The following is a 20,848-nucleotide window of genomic DNA, read 5'->3' as shown; positions in this document are numbered from 1 at the left end:
GGGAGTTTGGGGGAGGGTCATTTATTAGTAGGGCCATTGGGGGATGTGAGCCCCCAGCAACAACATGGTGTGCCTTGTCAATTGTCCTAAAGCTGATGGGGTGCCTTGACAATTTTAGTATCTTGTCAGTGTGCCGTGAGATGAAAAAGGTTGAAAATCACTGAGATGGATAGTGTGATGCTTCTCCCACTATTCAGAGAATCATGGAGCTGGAAGGGCCTCCATAAGGTCATCTAGTCCAACCCCAGCCGGTGACTAGAACTCCTCCCAGAGCATCTCTGCTTGAAGATCTCTAGCGAGGGAGCATCCACCAGCTCTCTATCCCACATTTCCTCTTCTAAGGCTGGGTCTAAACTGACACACTCGCTTTGGGGCAAGGCGATCCCTGGTGAGGCATTTGGGTGTGTTGAGCTATGGGACAGCATGACCAATCTCCCCCCTCGCGCTCGACCTCAGGAATCCACCTCGCCTTCCTTGCGACTCCACGATCCATTCCTGGGACAAAAATCACCGCCTGGCATTTGTGTCCGGGAACCCGGATCTAACCCAGGAAGCAGAAATAGCAGGGCCTTGCTACAAAATAGGACTGAAAATGTAAAAAAAAAATACTGCTGGTGAATTTGTGACTCTACTCAGGATTCCTCTTCCTCCTCAGAACTTCCAGATGGATGGAAGGGATGAGTCCCACCTCTAGTGCCCCAAAGCCCAAGCACAAAAGTAGTCAGGATTCCGGCACCCGTTTCACACACTCTACAGCTCTGTGTTGAGCTGTGACTACCTCATTGGAAGACAATCCTGATGTTCGGGTCAGTTTCTTTCCCCAAGTCTTCCGAATGATATATTGCAGGGTTTCTCAAACTGTGGGTCGCGAGCCAATTTCAGGTGGGTCCCCATTCTGTTTAGCATCTGATGTGACCTACTTCACTTAAGAGCATAAGAACATGAGAAGAGCCCCACTGGATCTGGCCCAGGGCCCATCTAGTCCAGCTTCTTGCATCTCACAGTGGCCCATGACATACCTGTGGAAGCACATCAAGACCACAAGAGACCTGCATCCTGGTGCCCTCCACTGTCAGCTGAACATCAGAACATAAGAAAAGCCCGGCTGGACCAGGCCAAAGGCCCATCTAGTCCAGCTTCCTGCATCTCACACTGGCCCACCAGATGTCTCCGGGAGCACATAAGACCACAAGGGACCTGCATCCGGGTACCCTCCCTTGCGCCTGGCATTCTCAGGTAGCCTACTTCGAAAACCAGGAGGTTTCACAAACCCATCCCGGCTTGTCCCCTGTGATGGACTTTTCCTCCACCAATCCCCTTTTGAAAGGCATTTAGGCTGGATGCCATCGCCACATCTGGTGGCAAGGAGTTCCACAGACTAATGACACTCTGGATCCAGAAATGTTTTCTTTCGTCTGCTCTAACTCTCCTACCACACAATTTTTGTGGGTGTCCCCCCCATTCTGGTGTTGTATGAGAGGGAAAAATAACATCCCTCTATCCATTCTCTCCATCCCCTGCCTAATTTTGTCTGATTTCTGTTTTGAACGGAAGTTTGGTATGGTTGGCAACCTTCAGTCTCGAAAGACTATGGTATAAACCTGCCGCACCCGGTATTCCCAGGCGGTCTCCCATCCAAGTACTAACAAGGCCTGACCCTGATTAGCTTCCGAGATCATGATATAAGCCTACAGCACCCGGTATTCCCAGGCGGTCTCCCATCCAAGTACTAACCAGGCCTGACTCTGCTTAGCTTCCGAGATCATGGCATAAGCCTACAGCACCAGGTATTCCCAGGCGGTCTCCCATCCAAGTACTAACCAGGCCTGACCCTGCTTAGCTTCCGAGATCATGGTATAAGCCTACAGCACCAGGTATTCCCAGGCGGTCTCCCATCCAAGAACTAACCAGGCCTGACCCTGCTTAGCTTCCGAGATCATGGTATAAGCCTACAGCACCTGGTATTCCCAGGCGGTCTCCCATCCAAGTACTCACCAGGCCTGACCCTGCTTAGCTTGCAAGATCAGATGAGATCAGGCATGTGCAGGGAAGTATTTGGGGTGAAATACATGGACGGCCTTGTTTAGTTCAGAAATCTAACACACTTTGCCCCATCGGTCCCATCCGCCCAATATTTTATCTCCTGATGTTGCAACTGTGACCCAATCAGCATGTTCTGCTCTCCAAAAATGGCGTTTCACCCTTGCAACATCTGAGTGGGCCCAGGAAGTATTTATCCCCCTGGCTGAATGCAGTTGTCTCCCTCCAAGCCAAGCCTTTCTTGTTGGCCTTAGATTTTGCAGGGGGAAGCGTGAAAGGAAGGGGGGGAGAGGAGAGGCTGTAATCCAACTCCCCCATTGCCCTCTGTATCCCTTGGCTACGCAGAACAGTGTCACGATCTGCTTGGCGTGTACATCACACGTCTCTCCGCGGCCAAGCGCCTGGGGTGCTGAACTCCTCGCAGGAATGCGCTGGCAGGTGACATGGGCTAGCATGGGAACATGGGGAGTACTTGGAAAAGCTCCGTGCAGCCAGCAATTATGTGGAGAGAGGACAGGGCAGGCCGAAAGAGGTCAGCGGCTGGGGAGAGACAGACCATACGCATCCCTGGAAGAAGAGACATGCGCCCTTCCATGCGCTCCGTTCTGGAACATGGTGTCCTTTCTGAAGGAGGCTGAGCCTCCTCTTGTCTTGTGCAGAGAGAGCTTCAAACCTAGTCTGGTCATAAAAGAACCAGGCAGGACGAAGGGCTCCTGCTCTGGCCACATGCGCGCATCTGCAACCTGCGTGCGCATCTGCAACCTGCAATTGCCTCTGCCCTGTGGTCGCGTGGCGCCAGCCAAAAAGAGCACTGTGTGCAGGGCTGGCCTTATCGCAAAAGCAGAGCACGGATCTGCTGGTCAATCCAACCCGTGCATGGTTTTAGATGCCTAAATCATGTTCCCTCTCAAGTTAATGCGCTCAAAAATTCTGGACAGCACAAAAGCCCATTCAGCAGCCTGGCATGCAGTTCCTCTTTGGTCCACATGGGGGCAGTATATGCACGTTGCCATAGAAAACCTATGTAAAGGGGGAAAAAGTCCTTGTACTGTATATGGGTCGTGCTTAGTTGTTTATAGAGAAACCCCATTTATCAAGAGCCTTCTCCCTCCTTACTCAATACCTTGGGCATCCAGATGCACCTGTGCGTTTGCTCTTTTTTTATACCGTGTGTCCTGGATCGGGCCAAGGGATCGGGCCCAACTCATCTTGTATCTTGTATCCAAGCTCCTTGTATCTCCCTGTGGCCCACCAGATGCCTTCAGGAGCACACAAGACCACAAGAGACCTGCCCCTCCCTTGCACCTGGCCTTCCGAGGCAGCCTACTTCTCAAACCAAGAAGGTCACACAGACCCATCTTGGCTTGGGACCGGTGATGTTATCTTTCCTCCAGGATGAAGGAATGGAAGCTCCAGGTTCAGCATCCCTGGTTGGGGTCACCAGACCCTGGTGCAACTCCCGTGCAGTTCAAGAAGGGACTGTGCCCCAGAACCACCCAGGCTTGGCCCTGGATTCCCAAGCGGGAGAGGTGGGTCACCCAACTTCTGCCACCCCACCCTGTATTTCAGCCCGCACCCAACGCCGCAGCTCCGTGTCCCAGGAGGCCTTCTGGCTTCTCTGTGCCCCCCTCTTCCTTCCTCAATTCTCCTCCAGTTCCTCTCATCAGCTCTCTTTGTACGTCTCCCCCGCCGCCGGATTTGGGATCTATTGTTTTCCCCATGCGGTCTTTCCATCCCCCTTCCGTTGTCCTTCTCCTTTTTCCAGGCCAACTGGGGCTGTGTTGATTTCATCGCTCGCTTCTCTGTCCTTCTCTGAATGTGCTGACACAGGTTTGGCCCACATCTGGAAGCAATCAGGACTGTAAATAGAGCCCCATTCCAATTTTCCACATGGTGGAGAGGGGGCGGGGGGGGGGAGAGAAATGGCTCTGGGAAAGCAGTCTAGCTAGGCCCCCCCTCTCCAGTTCTCACTTCTTCCTGTGCTAAGCAACCTGATCTCTTCCCCCCCCCTTTCAGTTCCCAATGAGTCATTGCGGTGTTCCCTGGTGTGGTGGTCTGACACATCTGTAACTACACCTCCAACTGGTTCAGGATGGGGGGTGGGGTGGCCACAGCTCCCCTAATTCTGTTACGATCCCAGATGGACATCACAAACCCCAAAACACCACTGAGACCAAGGTGCGTCCCTCTCCATCTCGCCCTCGTTGGAATATTATTGCCTTCCAATCGACCTCTGGGTCCAACAGCTGCTTGAAAAGGAAACTTCAGCAACAAAAGAGGCCCTGCCCCAAAGAGCTTACAATTTGTGAGCTACAGTTGCAGCATCCCTGGCTGATGTCACCGGGCAGCAAGTCACTGGTCTGGAGCCGGGGTGTCCAAAGTTTTTGGCAGGAGGGCCACATCATCTCTCTGACACTGTGTCAGGGGCCGGGGACAAAAAGAATTAATTTACATTTAAAATTTGAATAAATTTACATACGTTTACATAAATTAATATCCTAGAGGTGGAACTTATATGAATGAATGAAAATCTTGCAGTAGCTCAAGGCCTATAAAAGGCCTTGCACAAAGCAAGGCTGGCCTTTTCTTTGCTGCCACTACTGCATCACAGACGTGAAACAGCAAGAAGTGGAGGGAGCCCTCATCCCACAGCTCACGCGAGGGGTCAAACAGTCACCCTCACGCTGAGAGCAGTTGCGTTGGGCCAGTGCAGGCTCCAGCAAGTTTCCAGAGGGCCAGAGGCTCACTGGAGACTGGGGTGTCCCTGAGGGCCGCATTGGGAGTCCCCGAGGGCCGCAAGTGGCCCCAGGGCCAGGGTTTGGGCACCCCTGGTCTGGAGGTTTCAAGGCTGAGAGATCAGGAACCCAAAGAGCTCCAAAACCACAGAACCCGCAGTATCTTAGCGACAGAAAGAAAATTCTAGGCCTCTCCCCTGACAAGGTATCTCTTATCCATAGCGGCGGACCTCTCCAGCCCTGCACCCAGGGCAAAGGTCCATGATGACGTCCCCCAGTGAGTGGGCTGTTGCCGCCCCCCCACAAAAGCCCCTCCCACTCACCTGAGGCTCACGCAATCTCCGCCTGCGTTGGGGAAGCCTCTCTGAGATTCCACCCCCGTCGGGAGCCTCTGAGAGGCTTCTGCGGGGTCCTAGCGGCTCGCGCCCAGGGCTTTTGCCCCATCGGACCTCATGGCAGGTCCGCAACTGCTTCTCCAACCTCCATGGATGTGCTGGGGCCACAGCACTGAGTCTCGAGTCACAAGTCTCCACCCCCCCTTGACTCAAGTTGCCCGCAAGCCGGAGTGGCTGTCCCAACTCGTCCAGAGCCAACGAGTCATTGTGACGAGTCATTTTTCAAGTCATTGCGACTCAAGCCGGAGACTTTTTGAGGAACAAGTTGAAGAAAAGGAGGCAAAAGGAAGTTCCGAGTCATCCACCTCTCAGCCCGTCCCTGCCAACCTGTTGTAATGGAAATGCACAAGATCCCTCAAGGAGATAGCTGTGGGGTCAACAGTGGCTCCTTTGCTCTGGCAGGCAAGTTTGGGGTGACATCAGGGCCTTAGATTGCAGTGAGTGGGCTGCCCAGCTGCAGCTCCTACTGGCAACAAGGTCCTCAGGGTTACACAAAGGAAAAGGGTTTGGGTAGTAAAAGGAAGGAAGGAAGGAACTGAACTGAACTGAACTGAACTGATGGATTCATGGACTGAGGAATTAATAGCAGATGGACTACTGGAACTGCTGATGTCTAATTGACTAAAGCAGGGGTGCTCAAACTTTCAACTTTAGGGACCCTGGACCTTTAAAATTGTGTAGGAGAGATAATTTCAGCAGGTGCAGCTTGTCATCTGTGGGATGACAAGTTGCACCTGCTGCAATTCTCTCTTCTATACACTTGTTGAAGGTCCAGCATCCCTAAAGTTGAAAGTTTGAGCACCCCTGGACTAAAGGACAGATGAGTGAATGGACTTTGAAGACACTGGAGATGGGTGTGTGGCTGCCACTCCCAAGACCTACTGAGGACCAAGGTGTTGCTGTCTGGCTATAGAAGCTGCTGGCAGGAGATGGGAGGAAGGAGGACCTCTGCAGGTGGAACAGGCAAGCTACCTGGGTGGTGGGGTCCAGCACTGCAGATCTTCTAGGGCCAGTGTTGGGGAAGGAAGGGGAACCAATTAGCTTGAAGCGGGCAGAGGTTCTCCAGGCAAAACACCTACATAAACAGCTTTTGCCCTCCTCCAACTGGTTTTATTTTTTTTTCCTGATTTTATTTATTGTTTTTACAAATCATAGGTTTTAGTCCAGAAATTGTAAGCCAGAGGAAAGGTGGGATAAAAACCTTTTAAACAAACAAACAAACAAACAAACAGAAAGTAGGGCTTACATGCTTTAAATAAGTATATATTGGCAAACTTCAGTCTCGAAAGACTCTGGTATCGTGCTCTGAAAGGTGGTTCTGGCACAGCGTCTAGTGTGGCTGAAAAGGCCAATTCGGGAGTGACAATCCCTTCCACACCGGGAGCAAGTGCAGTCTGTCCCTGGTCTGTCCCCCTGGCTATGGGCCTTCCTTCTTTGCCTCTTAGCCTCAGTCTGTTGGCCAAGTGTCTCTTCAAACTGGGAAAGGCCATGCTGCACAGCCTGCCTCCAAGCGGGCCGCTCAGAGGCCAGGGTTTCCCACCTGTTGAGGTCCACGCCTAAGGCCTTCAGATCCCTCTTGCAGATGTCCTTGTATCGCAGCTGTTTTCTACCCGTAGGGCGCTTTCCTTGCACGAGTTCTCCATAGAGGAGATCCTTTGGGATCCGGCCATCATCCATTCTCACGACATGAGCGAGCCAACGCAGGCGTCTCTGTTTCGGCAGTGCATACATGCTAGGGATTCCAGCACGTTCCAGGACTGTGTTGTTAGGAACTGCAATAAGCAAAAGAAGACAACCCAAACCCCTCCATTTAAACACCACAAACAACAGGAGAAAGGGCCAAGATACAATCCATTTTGCAGTGATTTCTTCTTGATTGGTTTTATTGCTTCTCCCCCCCCCAGGAAATATTCTTAATACAGTTTAAAACTTTGCTTTCAGTTAAAAAAAAAACACAAAAAACCAATTTTTTATTGACACTTATTTTGAATACTTACTATATATATAGCCTTGTACTGGTCAGTGACCATTATAAAAGATTCTTCTTCTATATATAGCCCCTGAGTGTACAGCGTATATAGTGTCCTTGCAACACCCTGTCAGGTCGGGCAGAATTATTGTGCCCATTTTGCAGATGGGGAAGACTGACCGCCCAATCCTATCCACACTTTCCTGGGAGTAAGCCCCGTGGACTCAAATGGGACTGACTTCTGAGTAGACATGCATAGGAATTGGGCTGTCAGGCTGCAATCCTAACCTCACTTTCCTGGGAATAAGGAACACAAGAGGACTTACTTCTGAGTAGACCTGGTTAGGATTGTGCCCTGAGGCTACGAGGGAGCAGTTTGGCTAAGGCTGACTTCTTGCCAGTGACTCAAACCAAAGGGTGCACAGCTCAGTCTCTTAACCGCCAAACCCGCTCATGATTAAGTATGAAGTATAAAGGTCCCTTTATGTTTAAGGCTGCAATCCTACCCACACTTGCCTGAGAGTAAGCCCCATTGAGCAAAGTAGAACTTACTTCTGAGTAGACCTGGCTAGGACTGTGCCCTAAGGCTGTTTGTGTGAAATACCCTTTTCAGCCACACTAGACGCTGTGCCAGAACCACCTTTCAGAGCGCGATACCAGAGTCTTTCGAGACTGAAGGTTGCCAATATAATAAATATATAAAAACAATATCTATCTATCTATCTATCTATCTATCTATCTATCTATCTATCTATCTATCTATCACTCCCGGATTGGCCTTTTCAGCCACACTAGACGCTGTGTCAGAACCACCTTTCAGAGCACGATACCATAGTCTTTCGAGACTGAAGGTTGCCAATACCATCTATCTATCTATCTATCTATCTATTCCTTCCTTCCTTCCTTCCTTCCTTCCTTCCTTCCCTATCTATCTATCTATCTATCTATCTATCTATCTATCTATCTATCTATCTATCTATCTATCTATCTATCTATCTATAAAATACCCTGTTATTTCCCTTTCAGAAGTCTTAACACATGGGGCCAAACTGGCCTCTTCAGAGACAAGCTTTGCCTCTTCAGGGCCTCCCCCCCTCCCCAGTAATTGTTTTTGATGCCCCCACACAGGGTGTGGGGAGGATGAGACCCCTGGACAGATTATCCTGGTTTGGGGTCAGACTTTCAAGAGCTGCTCACAGAGGGGTCTGGAAGCCAAATCACAACAGCTGATAACTCAGGAGGTTGATATCCAGGCAAAGGAGAGATATTTCTTCTGGTACTCCCCAAAGTTGGGGGGCTGGGGGGGGGCAGGCAGGAGGGAGGGCTGGAAAATCTTGATCCCTTGAGTGCCTTCCTGCTGGTGAGGGGGGATTAAAGGCCTGGGCTACAGGGTGTTTCAGACACCCGCCTTGATACCAAGAGTGATCTTAGCCACAGAGATTATTCTCGAGTAAAAGATTAAGCCCACTCAACATGTCTGGGTCCCAACCTAGAGACATTGAGAATCATCGCCCTAGCCAATGAGGGTCTAAGACCCTCCAGGGCACGGAGAGGGAGCAGAAGGGAAGCAGAGAGAGGAGGGGGGCTAGTGTGTGCAAGAAGATAGGGGTCGGGCAAGGGTGACGGACTCCCCCAAACTGTGATACTTTCAGCTTCGAAACCCTGCATGAAGCTTCGTCCCCCTTTTATTGACCTGGAATGTACACTATGCGCAGAAAAAAATCTTGGATTCAATGCACAATGTGGGCTGGTGGCTCCTTGCTAGCAGACATGCTGTTTGCTTGGTGAGGGCCAGAGGGAGCACACAATTTGGGGGGGTCCGAATGAAAAAGATATGGGAGTCTTTTTCTCCCCTTGTAGCTGAAGGAAGGAGGAGTCTTGGAGAAGGTCACCAAGGGCATGCTGTTGGCTTTGGGGTAAATAGACATTAAAGTAGTATAGTCAATCTGGACTATTTGGGGGGGGGGTGTGATCTTGCTATGGGGTTACCAAGGTGCAAAGTCTTGTTGGGGAGGGTTACCAAGGGCATGCTGTTGGCTTTGGGGTAAACAGACATTAGCATAGTCAATCTGGACTATTGGGGGGAGATCTTGCTATGGGGCTGTGAAGGTGCAAGGTCTTGTTGGAGAGGGTTACCAAGGGCATGCTGTTGGCTTTGGGGTTAACAGACACTAGCATAGTCAGTCTGGACTGTTGGGGGGAGATCTTGCTATGGGGTTACCAAGGTGCAAAGTTTTGTTGGAGAGGTTTACCAAGGGCATGCTGTTGGCTTTGGGGTTAACAGACACTAGCATAGTCAATCTGGACTATTGGGGGAGATCTTGCTATGGGGTTACCAAGGTGCAAAGGCTTGTTGGAGAGAGTTACCAAGGGCATGCTGTTGGCTTTGGGGTAAACAGACATTAGCATAGTCAATCTGGACTATTGGGGGGAGATCTTGCTATGGGGCTGTGAAGGTGCAAGGTCTTGTTGGAGAGGGTTACCAAGGGCATGCTGTTGGCTTTGGGGTTAACAGACACTAGCATAGTCAGTCTGGACTATTGGGGGGAGATCTTGCTATGGGGTTACCAAGGTGCAAAGTTTTGTTGGAGAGGTTTACCAAGGGCATGCTGTTGGCTTTGGGGTTAACAGACACTAGCATAGTCAATCTGGACTATTGGGGGAGATCTTGCTATGGGGTTACCAAGGTGCAAAGGCTTGTTGGAGAGAGTTACCAAGGGCATGCTGTTGGCTTTGGGGTTAACAGATACTAGCATAGTCAATCTGGATTATTGGGGGAGATCTTGCTATGGGGTTACCAAGGTGCAAAGGCTTGTTGGAGAGGGTTACCAAGGGCATGCTGTTGGCTTTGGGGTTAACAGACACTAGCATAGTCAATCTGGACTATTGGGGGAGATCTTGCTATGGGGTTACCAAGGTGCAAAGTCTTGTTGGAGAGGTTTACTAAGGGCATGCTGTTGGCTTTGGGGTTAACAGACACTAGCATAGTCAGTCTGGACTATTGGGGGAGATCTTGCTATGGGTTTACCAAGGTGCAAAGTCTTGTTGGGGAGTGTTACCAAGGTTGGCTTTGGAGTAAATAATAATTGTTAGATATGAGGGAATGATATGAGATATGATATATCATATGGTAGATATGAGAATGAGAGAATTCTTTATTACATGTGGCGGTGATGTGGAAAGTAAAGAAATATTGGAAAATGATATATCTTGTTACAAGAGATATTGAATTGCGTAGTACCATTCAAACCGGAAATATTCCTTTTAAATGTGATATCAGAAATTGAAGACCAATATAAAAAACATTTTATTGTACATATCAGTATAGCAGCAAGAATATTCTCTGTGCATAATTTGAAGCCTTTTTATGATTGGATTAATAATTTTAGTTAAACAAAAGTGATTGTTTAGTTAAATCATTAATTAGTATAATGACAAATAGGATAATTTTTGTATCAATGATTTTTTTTTCCAGTCAGTGTTGATTTCTTTTTTGGATTAAGACATGTTGTAATCTATGGTCAATATCCTCATGTGTAATTTATGTAGTCCCAGCCCTAAATTTAACCCATTTTCCTTACCTGTATCTGTAATAAATAAATAAACTTTGGAGAAAAAAAAAAAAAAAGCATAGTCAATCTGGACTATGGGGGGGCAGATCTCGCTATAGGGTTACCAAGGTGCAAGGTCTTGTTGGAGAGGGTTACCAAGGGCATGCTGTTGGCTTTGGGGTTAACAGACACTAGCATAGTCAGTCTGGACTATTGGGGGGAGATCTTGCTATGGGGCTACGAAGGTGCAAAGTCTTGTTGGAGAGGGTTACCAAGGGCATGCTGTTGGCTTTGGGGTTAACAGACACTAGCATAGTCAGTTTGGACTATTGGGGGGAGATCTTGCTATGGGGCTGCGAAGGTGCAAGGTCTTGTTGAAGAGGGTTACCAAAGGCATGCTGTTGGCTTTGGGGTTAACAGACACTAGCATAGTCAGTTTGGACTATTGGGGGGAGATCTTGCTATGGGGCTACCAAGGTGCAAAGTCTTGTTGGAGAGGGCATGCTGTTGGCTTTTGGGGAAACAGACACTGCTTTAAAGTAGCCTAGTCAATCTGCTCTCCCCTGCCACAGCTTAAATAAACATATTAAAAAAATACTTGGTGTCCCTGACATTCTCCCGTCACAAGGAAAATTGACGTCTTGTGGCGACACGTGAAGCTTCCCATCACTGGGAAAAATACGGAGTGCAAAGATGAACACAGAAACTGGCATTAGAGGTCAGGACCAACACTTTATCTCCAGTATTAGCGAGCCAAGGCAAAGTTAAAATTGGGCCTTGAGGATGCATCCAAACGGGCTCAATGGCAATATCCATCCATTCCTGGCACCTGAGATATACTGTGCCTTAACAAGGAGGCTCCACCGTCACGATAGCCCATCAAAAGAGGCCCATCAAAGACTTGCTACAAGATGCTTCGACTCTTCATACCCGAAACAACCTGGGTGCTGACCGAGATCCCCTGCAGATCCCCACTGTCAGATTCGTAGAGCAGGTGGGCATGAGAGATGGGGGCCTTGCAATGGTGGCACCCAGAATCTGGGAATTATTGCCTAAGAGAAAGCTGGTTCCTTCTCCTCCTCTTCCTTCTCCTGTTTCTGGTCTTATAAGAAGGAAGGAAGGAAGGAAGGAAGGAAGGAAGGAAGGAAGGAAGGAAGGAAGGAAGTGTTAGACAGACAGACAGACAGACAGACAGACAGACAGACAGACGGGCAAATAGCCTCCATTAGATTGTCCCCTTCTATCTGTCTGACATTTGCTGCACTGGCCCCATTTCTAGGGGTCACTGACGGCTGGGATATGCATCCTTCAGGAGTGAAGGTGGCTTTTGATGGTTGGTGGATATTGGCTACCCAATGCCCCACTTGCTTGGGCAGGGACTGAAGAGAAACTCTGGAACGGGAAGTAAACAAAAGTCTCATTTCTTGAAGCTGGCTGGGAGGAGCCCTAAGTGAGGCACAGCCAAGAACCTCGGAAGAGCCCCGCTGGATCAGGCCAAAGGCCCCTGGAGTCCAGCTTTCTGAATCTCATCGTGTCCCACCAGATGGCTCATGGAGCCACACAAGACAATAACAGACCTGCACCCTGGTGCCCTCCCTCACAACTGGCATTCAGAGGCAGGCTACCTCCGAAACCAGGAGGTTGTGTATACCCATCATAGCTTGGAACCAGTGACGGACGTTTCCTCCACCAATCTGTCAAGTTCCCCCTTTTCAAGGCATCCAGGTGCCATTGCCGCGTCATGTGGCGAGAGTTCCACAGATGACACACTGGGTCAAGAAATATTTTCATTTGCCTGCTCCAACTCTCGTGCCACTCAATTTTAGCGGATGTCCCCTGGTTCTGGTGTTACGTGAGAGTGTAAAGAACATCTCTCTATCCACCCTATCCACCCCTGCATAATTTTGTATGTCTCAATCATGTCCCCCCTCAGGCATCTCTTTTCTAGGCTGAAGAGGCCAAAATGCTGCAGCCTTTCCTCGTAAGGGAGGTGCCCCAGTCCAGTCATCATTTTGGCCGCTCTCCTCTGCACCTTTCCCGAGCCTTAGAAGGAAGGCCACGGAGATGCCCCTCGGGCCTTAGGGCTGCCAGCCTTCCTCTGATGGGTCTGCTGTGCTCTGCTGAAGCTGGACAGAAGTCTATTTCCAGGCAGGTCTGGTGAGGTCCAATCCAGCTTATGGCCCCAGGCTGTGGTTAAGCCGCTAACCATGGGGATCCAGGGAGCTTAGTGACAAAGGCAATTAGACTCGACCCCCTGTTGTACGCTAACACAAGGTGTTGCTGAGGGAAGGCGATTAACGGTAGCAGAAGGCTGGGAAGACGAGGGTAATTCCAACTGATACATTGAGGGCAGCCTGCCCCCAGACTCAGAGACAGGGCAGGATTAATTGTTTCGGCAGCGTAGGCTAAAGAGCGAGGGGCCTGGTCAAAGGTGGAGCCCTGATGGATGGACGGAGAAGACTTTGCCACCGGGAGGGGCCGTAACTTGGTGGTAGAGAACCAGCTCTGCATGTTGAAGGTTCACCGTTCAGTCCTTGGAAGGATCTCCAGGTAGGGGTGCAAAAGATCTACACGCAATACCCTGGAGAGCGGCTGCCAGTCAGTGCCCGACGATGCTGAGCTGTGTCAAGCAAGGGCCAGGCTCGGTTTGGCAGCATCATGTGTTCCTCAATAGGAAGGTCCCTTGCTGCACGTTGCTGTTACCATGCACATGCAGATCAGATCTCGTCTGATCTTGGAAGCTAAGCAGGGTCAGGCCTGGTTAGTACTTGGATGGGAGACCGCCTGGGAATACCAGGTGCTGTAGGCTACCATAGTCTTTCAAGACTGAAGGTTGCCAACCATCAGCGGTAGCATCCTCAGGTAGGACTGGGGGTGGGAACCCTGAGCCTCAAGTCAGTGCTTAGCAATGTGGGCCACTGGTCTTTCTAAGCGGATGCATTTCTTGAAAACCCAGCACAGCTCAGGCAAAGTGTGACAGTCCTCTCTGCGGAGGGTGCTCCACGGAACAGATTTGTTCTGCAATGAAACTTGATTTGGAGGGAGCTCCATATATTTATTTATTTTCCACACTTGTATCCCACCCTTCCTCTGAGGAGCTCAGGGTGGTGAACATGCTTCCGTCCCTCCTTTATGTTTTCGCAACAACCCTGTGAGGTAGGTGAGGCAGAGAGAGAGAGTGTGTGACTGGCCCAAGGTCACCACCAGGAACCTTCGTGGCTGAGCGGAGATTTGAACCTAGATCTAAATCCAACCCCCCTGAACCCACTACACCAGTGTTTCTCCAATTCTGGCTCGGGACCCACTAGGTGGGTCACGATCCAGTTTCAGGTGGGTCCCCATTCATTTCAATGCATTTTATTTTTATCATTTGAGTCCACCTGATATGTGACTAAATTTGGGGAACTGTTACAAGTCTGCACTTTAACAGGCTACTATATATATGCTTTTAACCATAATAGTCAATGGGGCTTACTCCCACGTAAGTGTAGGCAGGATTGCAGCCTTTGGGGAATTTTTTTTTAAATAGATCAGTTTATTCAGCTTAGGAGGGTTCTTCTTTATTTTAAATATTTTTTTTTAAACTTAGACTTACTGTACACTTTTAATTGACTGGCTTGATTTAACGTTGTCATATGGGGGGGGTGTTAAAAAATGCCCCGCTTGATGATGTCACTTCCAACCATGGCATCACTTCTAGGTTAATGACATCACTTCCGGCGGGTCCTGACAGATGGTCATTCTCAAAAGTGGGTCCCGGTGCTATGAGAACCACAGCATTACACCATCCTGGCTCTATATGGGTTTTGCTTGACAGCTAGGGGTGCGGGGCCAATTCCCGCATGTGGAAATCACAGTCCTTCCTGGACGGTGCAACTGCAGTCGATGTGGGAAGGGGGCTCACACTGTTGCAACACTAAAGTGTGGCCACTGTGCATCTTCCGGATTCTGGGTGTCCTGTACTCAAGCCAATCTAAATGGCCTCATTCTGTTCCCCTCTCCTCAACCCCGACATTCCCTTCCCCACAATGACCCACCAGCAGCTGGGAACCCAATTAGACCAAGCGGCTTTCTTGGCTCCCAGGTGCTGGCAGGAAAATCATCCCCCCGACCCCCCCTACCATCAGCCCCCTCGCAAATCCACTTACCGGGAACCCTTTAAAAGCTTTGCAATGTGAAAATCACACATAGATTTGGACCTTCCAAAATGTGAGTCGATTGCATGAAAGCAATAAAGAAACAGGAATTATCAGCTCTGTTCAGGGCTCCCCCTGGTGGTGAGAGGAGAGACTGCAAGCTGGCCCATTTGGGGGGGGGGCAACTTTCAGGTCTGGCCACTGGGTCCCCCCTAAACAGGAATCCTGTTACCCTGTACATGCCCGATCTTCTCTGATCTTGGAAGCTAAGCAGGGTCAGGCCTGGTTAGTACTTGGATGGGAGACCACCTGGGAATAGCGGGCGCTGTAGGCTTATGCCATGATCTGGGAAGCTAAGCAGGGTCAGGCCTGGTTAGTACTTGGATGGGAGACCGCTTGGGAATACCGGGTGCTGTAGGCTTCTACCATGATCTCGGAAGCTAAGCAGGGTCAGGCCTGGTTAGTATTTGGATGGGAGACCGCCTGGGAATACCGGGTGCTGTAGGCTTATACCATGATCTCGGAAGCTAAGCAGGGTCAGGCCTGGTTAGTACTTGGATGGGAGACCGCCTGGGAATACCGGGTGCTGTAGGCTTCTACCATGATCTCGGAAGCTAAGCAGGGTCAGGCCTGGTTAGTATTTGGATGGGAGACCGCCTGGGAATACCGGGTGCTGTAGGCTTATACCATGATCTCGGAAGCTAAGCAGGGTCAGGCCTGGTTAGTACTTGGATGGGAGACCGCCTGGGAATACCGGGTGCTGTAGGCTTCTACCATGATCTCGGAAGCTAAGCAGGGTCAGGCCTGGTTAGTATTTGGATGGGAGACCGCCTGGGAATACCGGGTGCTGTAGGCTTATGCCATGATCTTGGAAGCTAAGCAGGGTCAGGCCTGTTTAGTACTTGGATGGGAGACCGCCTGGGAATACCGGGTGCTGTAGGCTTCTACCATGATCTCGGAAGCTAAGCAGGGTCAGGCCTGGTTAGTACTTGGATGGGAGACCGCCTGGGAATACCGGGTGCTGTAGGCTTATACCATAGTCTTTCGAGACTGAAGGTTGCCAACCAGTGACAGCCCAACCAAGGAAAAGTTCCCAAACGTTTTCAATGGGCTGCTCCCTTGACCTCCTGGGCCACTGGCCACAGCACCGCATTAGGGCCACAAATCTATACGTTGTATAAGGCAGTGGGTTTTTCGTGAGGATTCTGCAGCTGCCCTGGCTGGTATCTGTGGCTCCTTGGGGAGCCACGGCTCACAGTTTGGGAACCACTGGCTCAATGTGATCCACCATCTATGCCACCCCACACCCATATCTCTGTGACCCTCCCCTCCCAAAAAAACCACGTGGGAAGGGGTGATCTAGCCCCCTACTTCCAGTTCCCACTGTGTCTCACACTTCCAGCGACCACACAAGGAAACCGCAGCATGTGGAAAGGCACAGTTCCATCCACAGTGGGCTGGAGGGAAACAGTGGCAAAAGACAACTTTTTTTTTTTATCCAGCATGTAGTCTGGGAAACTCCTTGCCACAGGATGTGGTGATGTCATCGGGCCAAGATGCCTTGAAAAGGGGATTGGACAGGCTGATGGAGAGAAACTCCATCACAGGTGACAAGGCAGGAAGGGTATGGGCGAGCTCCTGATTTTAGAAGTAGGCTACCTCAGCATGCCAGGTACAAAGGAGTGGCGCCAGGATGCCGGTCTCTTGTGGTCTTGTGTGCTCCTGGAGGCACCTGGTGGGCCACTGTGAAATAGGACAGGAAGCTGGACTGGATGGGCCCTTGACGTGATCCAACAGGGCTCTTCTTATGTTCAACCATGGAAGGTCTACACAGAAGACTTCCTGTTTGGGCCGGGGACATTCCTAGGGTAAGAACATAAGAACATAAGAACAGCCCCACTGGATCAGGCCATAGGCCCATCTAGTCCAGCTTCCTGTATCTCACAGCAGCCCACCAAATGCCCCAGGGAGTACACAAGACCACAAGAGACCTGCAAGGCTTCCTGGGAATTGTAGTTAAGAACATAAGAACAGCCCCACTGGATCAGGCCATAGGCCCATCTAGTCCAGCTTCCTGTATCTCACAGCGGCCCACCAAATGCCCCAGGGAGCACACCAGATAACAAGAGACCTGCAAGGCTTCCTGGGAATTGTAGTTAAGAACATAAGAACAGCCCCAATGGATCAGGCCATAGGCCCATCTAGTCCAGCTTCCTGTATCTCACAGCGGCCCACCAAATGCCCCAGGGAGCACACCAGATAACAAGAGACCTCATCCTGGTGCCCTCCCCTGCATCTGACATAACCCATTTCTAAAATCAGGAAGTTGCGCATACACATCATGGCTTGTACCCCATAATGGATTTTTCCTCCAGAAACCTGTCCAATCCCCTTTTAAAGGTGTCAAGGCTAGACGCCAGCACCACATCCTGTGGCAAGGAGTTCCACAGACCGACCACACGCTGAGTAAAGAAATATTTTCTTTTGTGTGTTGTAACACCCAACTCCTGCCTGCATCCTTATTTGGCGGGCCAGCCATGGGCCCACCGGGCAGCTTAGCAAAGGGCCCGGGTTCAAGCAGGTGTTAGTTTAACCCGAGTACAGGAATGCTCACAGCGCCCGATCAGTGAGGCTGTTGTCACCCTAATCCCTTAAGGCTCATCAACTCCTGCTTTGAGAGAAGCTGCTTGCTCATCTGATCCTGGGAAAGGCTATTTAACACAGCTGCTGCTTGGCGCTCACCCCGGGCGCCTCCAATCCGCTTTCTTGCCAGCAGCCTCTCAGCCGCTTAACTCACCCCTTCCTCCTTCCCTCCCTCCCCCCAAACCCCGACTTCTCTGCAGCTCGCCAGGAACCAGACACACCGGCAAGTGTGCTCAGTCCAAAACTGGAACCCATCCTGCTTTGGATTCAACCGTATTTCGTAGCTCACCCGGGTAAAATAACTTTTGAATGGGTTGGCAGGGGGGAAGATGACTCGGGAAGGCACCTACTGGCCAGTGCCTGCGATGTCACTACACCCTCTACTCCCCAGAGAGCTTTTGCACGTGTTTGTGATTTGCTTTTTCTAAGGTGCAGGGTTGACACATTAATGCATAAACATCTCTCCCATAGACCTGCAGAGGAACATGCTATCCCAGCATTTGACTTGCCAGAGGGGATGCTGGTAACTTTTAAGTTCTGACACCAGGCAGGTCAGAACCCACTGCAAATGCTTTTAAAACCTCAGGCCGCTCTTCAGTCTGGGGCCAGTTACTATCTCCAGGCCTAAGCAAGTATTGAGAGTGGAAAATATATTCTCTCTTTCCAATCCACTCAGCTGCACGTTGACACAAACAGATATAGCCAGTGAAGGGGCAGTACTGTAAGTATACAGGGCCAAGCTTTAATTCTTTGGGGTAGATGCTGCGTGGCTCTATTAATTAATTCATCCTAAATAATTACTCCGGTTACCTAATTTATCTCATATTATTTAATTCCTTGGTAGTGATTGCTTATTTATTGATGATTATTGCCATCCATGGACCTTAACCGTCTGCAAAGGATGAGAAGGCAAGTCTCTGCCCTCAGGGGCTTACAATCTAGATCTCGACACAAGGGAGACTACAAAGGTTGCTGAAGGAAGGGCTAAGGGGAAGAAATATGCTATCATCTCAGTGCATACCCTGCCCCGAGGGGCTTACAGTTTATTATCTCCCGCAAGGGATACAACACAGTGGGTCTGGGGCACACTGGGTGGGTTGCGAGCCAGTTGCAGGTGGGTCTCCATTTCAATGAGTATTTTATTTTTAATCTGTTAGATTTGATGCTGCCGTGGTCTGCGTTTGGGAAAATGTGAGAGATCTGTACTTTAACATAAGAACATAAGAACAGCCCCACTGGATCAGGCCATAGGCCCATCTAGTCCAGCTTCCTGTATCTCACAGCGGCCCACCAAATGCCCCAGGGAGCACATCAGATAACAAGAGACCTCATCCTGGTGCCCTCCCTTGCATCTGGCATTCTGACATAACCCATTTCTAAAATCAGGAGGTTGCGCATACACATCATGGCTTGTACCCCATAATGGATTTTTCCTCCAGAAACTTGTCCAATCCCCTTTTAAAGGCATCTAGGCTAGACGCCAGCACCACATCCTGTGGCAAGGAGTTCCACAGACCAACCACACGCTGAGTAAAGAAATATTTTCTTTTGTCTGTCCTAACCCGCCCAACACTCAATTTTAGTGGATGTCCCCTGGTTCTGGTGTGATGTGAGAGTGTAAAGAGCATCTCCCTATCCACTCTGTCCATCCCCTGCATAATTTTGTATGTCTCAATCATGTCCCCCCTCAGGCGCCTCTTTTCTAGGCTGAAGAGGCCCAAACGCCTTAGCCTTTCCTCATAAGGAAGGTGCCCCAGCCCTGGAATCATCTTAGTCGCTCTCTTTTGCACCTTTTCCATTTGAACAGGCTGCTTTGTATAAGCTTTTAACAATGATAGTCCATGGGGCTTACTCCTGGGTAAATGTTGATAGGATTGCAGCCTTTGGGATATTTGGGGAATTTTTAAAAATAGATCAGCAACTTCTTGGGAGGGTTACAGGGGTTCTTCTTTCTTTTAAATAATTTTTTTTTAACTTATACTTACTTTACTTTTTTAATTTACTGACTTGATTTGACTTGATGTTGTCATCGGTGGGGTGTTAAAAATGTTCCTGTTTGGTGATGTCGCTTCCGGCCATGACATCACTTCCAGGTTGATGACATCACTTCTGGTGGGTCCCGTCAGATGGTCATTCTAGAAAGCGAATCCCGGCGCTTAAAAAAATTGGAGAACCATTGCAATGGGGGCAGATGTAAGGCAAGGGCAGTTTCTCTGGCGAGCTGACGTCGGAGCTAATTCAAAGCCAGGGGGCACTTTGATTATCTGTGTATGTTGAATAATCAAGAACATAAGAAGAGCCCTGGTGGATCAGGCCAAAGGCCCCTATAGTCCAGCTTCCTGCATCTCACAGCGGCCCACCACATGCCTCAGGGAGCACACAGGAAAACAAGAGACCTGCTTCCTGGTTTCACTCCCTTGCACCTGACCATCAGAGACAGCCTACCTCTAAGTTATGAAATGAAGACCCCTGCAATGCCCTCTATTCTGGGACAAAACTTCATCAGTGGGAATTTTCTCCGCACCAGGATTAAACAGCAGCACCACCCCTGGGGGAACTAAGGTCGATATCTAGGGCTGACCCTTGTCAAATCAGTGGGAGACTCTGGGTTGACCTCAGGTGAACTGGGGTCTCCGGATCTCCTTCCCTCCCCTCCTCCAGCAGTGAGGTTCTTTGTTTTGCTGCCTTCTTGCGGCCCCCTAAGTCCAGAATCGCCGTTGGGGTTGCACTCTGTCCAACTTACCCATCACCGAAGAAGTCAGTAGACGCAGCCATTCACATTGCAGCCTGTCTCCCTGAGCTGGTTTAAAACCCTCTTGCTTGGTGATTAGCTCCCGGTAATCAGGGTGCCGCAGTCTCAAGCCCTCGTCCTGGTGTTTCAGAAGAGGCTTCACACAACTAAGGGAAGTTGCAACCGCTTCTGGGAGCAACTGGTGGCCATTCAAACGGGGTGCCGGGCCTTTTGGGTTAGACCTTTCCGCGCCGTCCAGATTCTACATCATGACTCTTTCCCAGCTCTGCACCTCCGAGGAAAAAACTCTGGGAGGCTGAAAAGGTAAATATCATTTGCATGACGCTAGTTATATTTAAAAGGTGTATTATCTGTATACAATTCAATGCGCTTACAAATTCAAACCAGGCAGAAGAGTTAAATAACATATGTATTTAATTCTACCGCGTATTAGAAAATGACAAACATAATTGACGTGATAGCACACGTCAAAGCACAGCTCGTATAAGAAAAAATATATGTAAAGTTGAATGGGATTTTGACACTTAGGACTCCCAAACATAACAAACATTTACCAGTTTACTCTTCCTAGACTATATCACAGTGTAATCCTCTATATGTCTACTCAGAAGTAAACCTTTTTTGAAT

This window comes from Tiliqua scincoides, chromosome 15 (genome assembly GCF_035046505.1).
Source record: "Tiliqua scincoides isolate rTilSci1 chromosome 15, rTilSci1.hap2, whole genome shotgun sequence".
NCBI classification, from domain to species: domain Eukaryota; kingdom Metazoa; phylum Chordata; class Lepidosauria; order Squamata; family Scincidae; genus Tiliqua; species Tiliqua scincoides.
Note: the sequence above shows the minus strand (reverse complement) of the source record.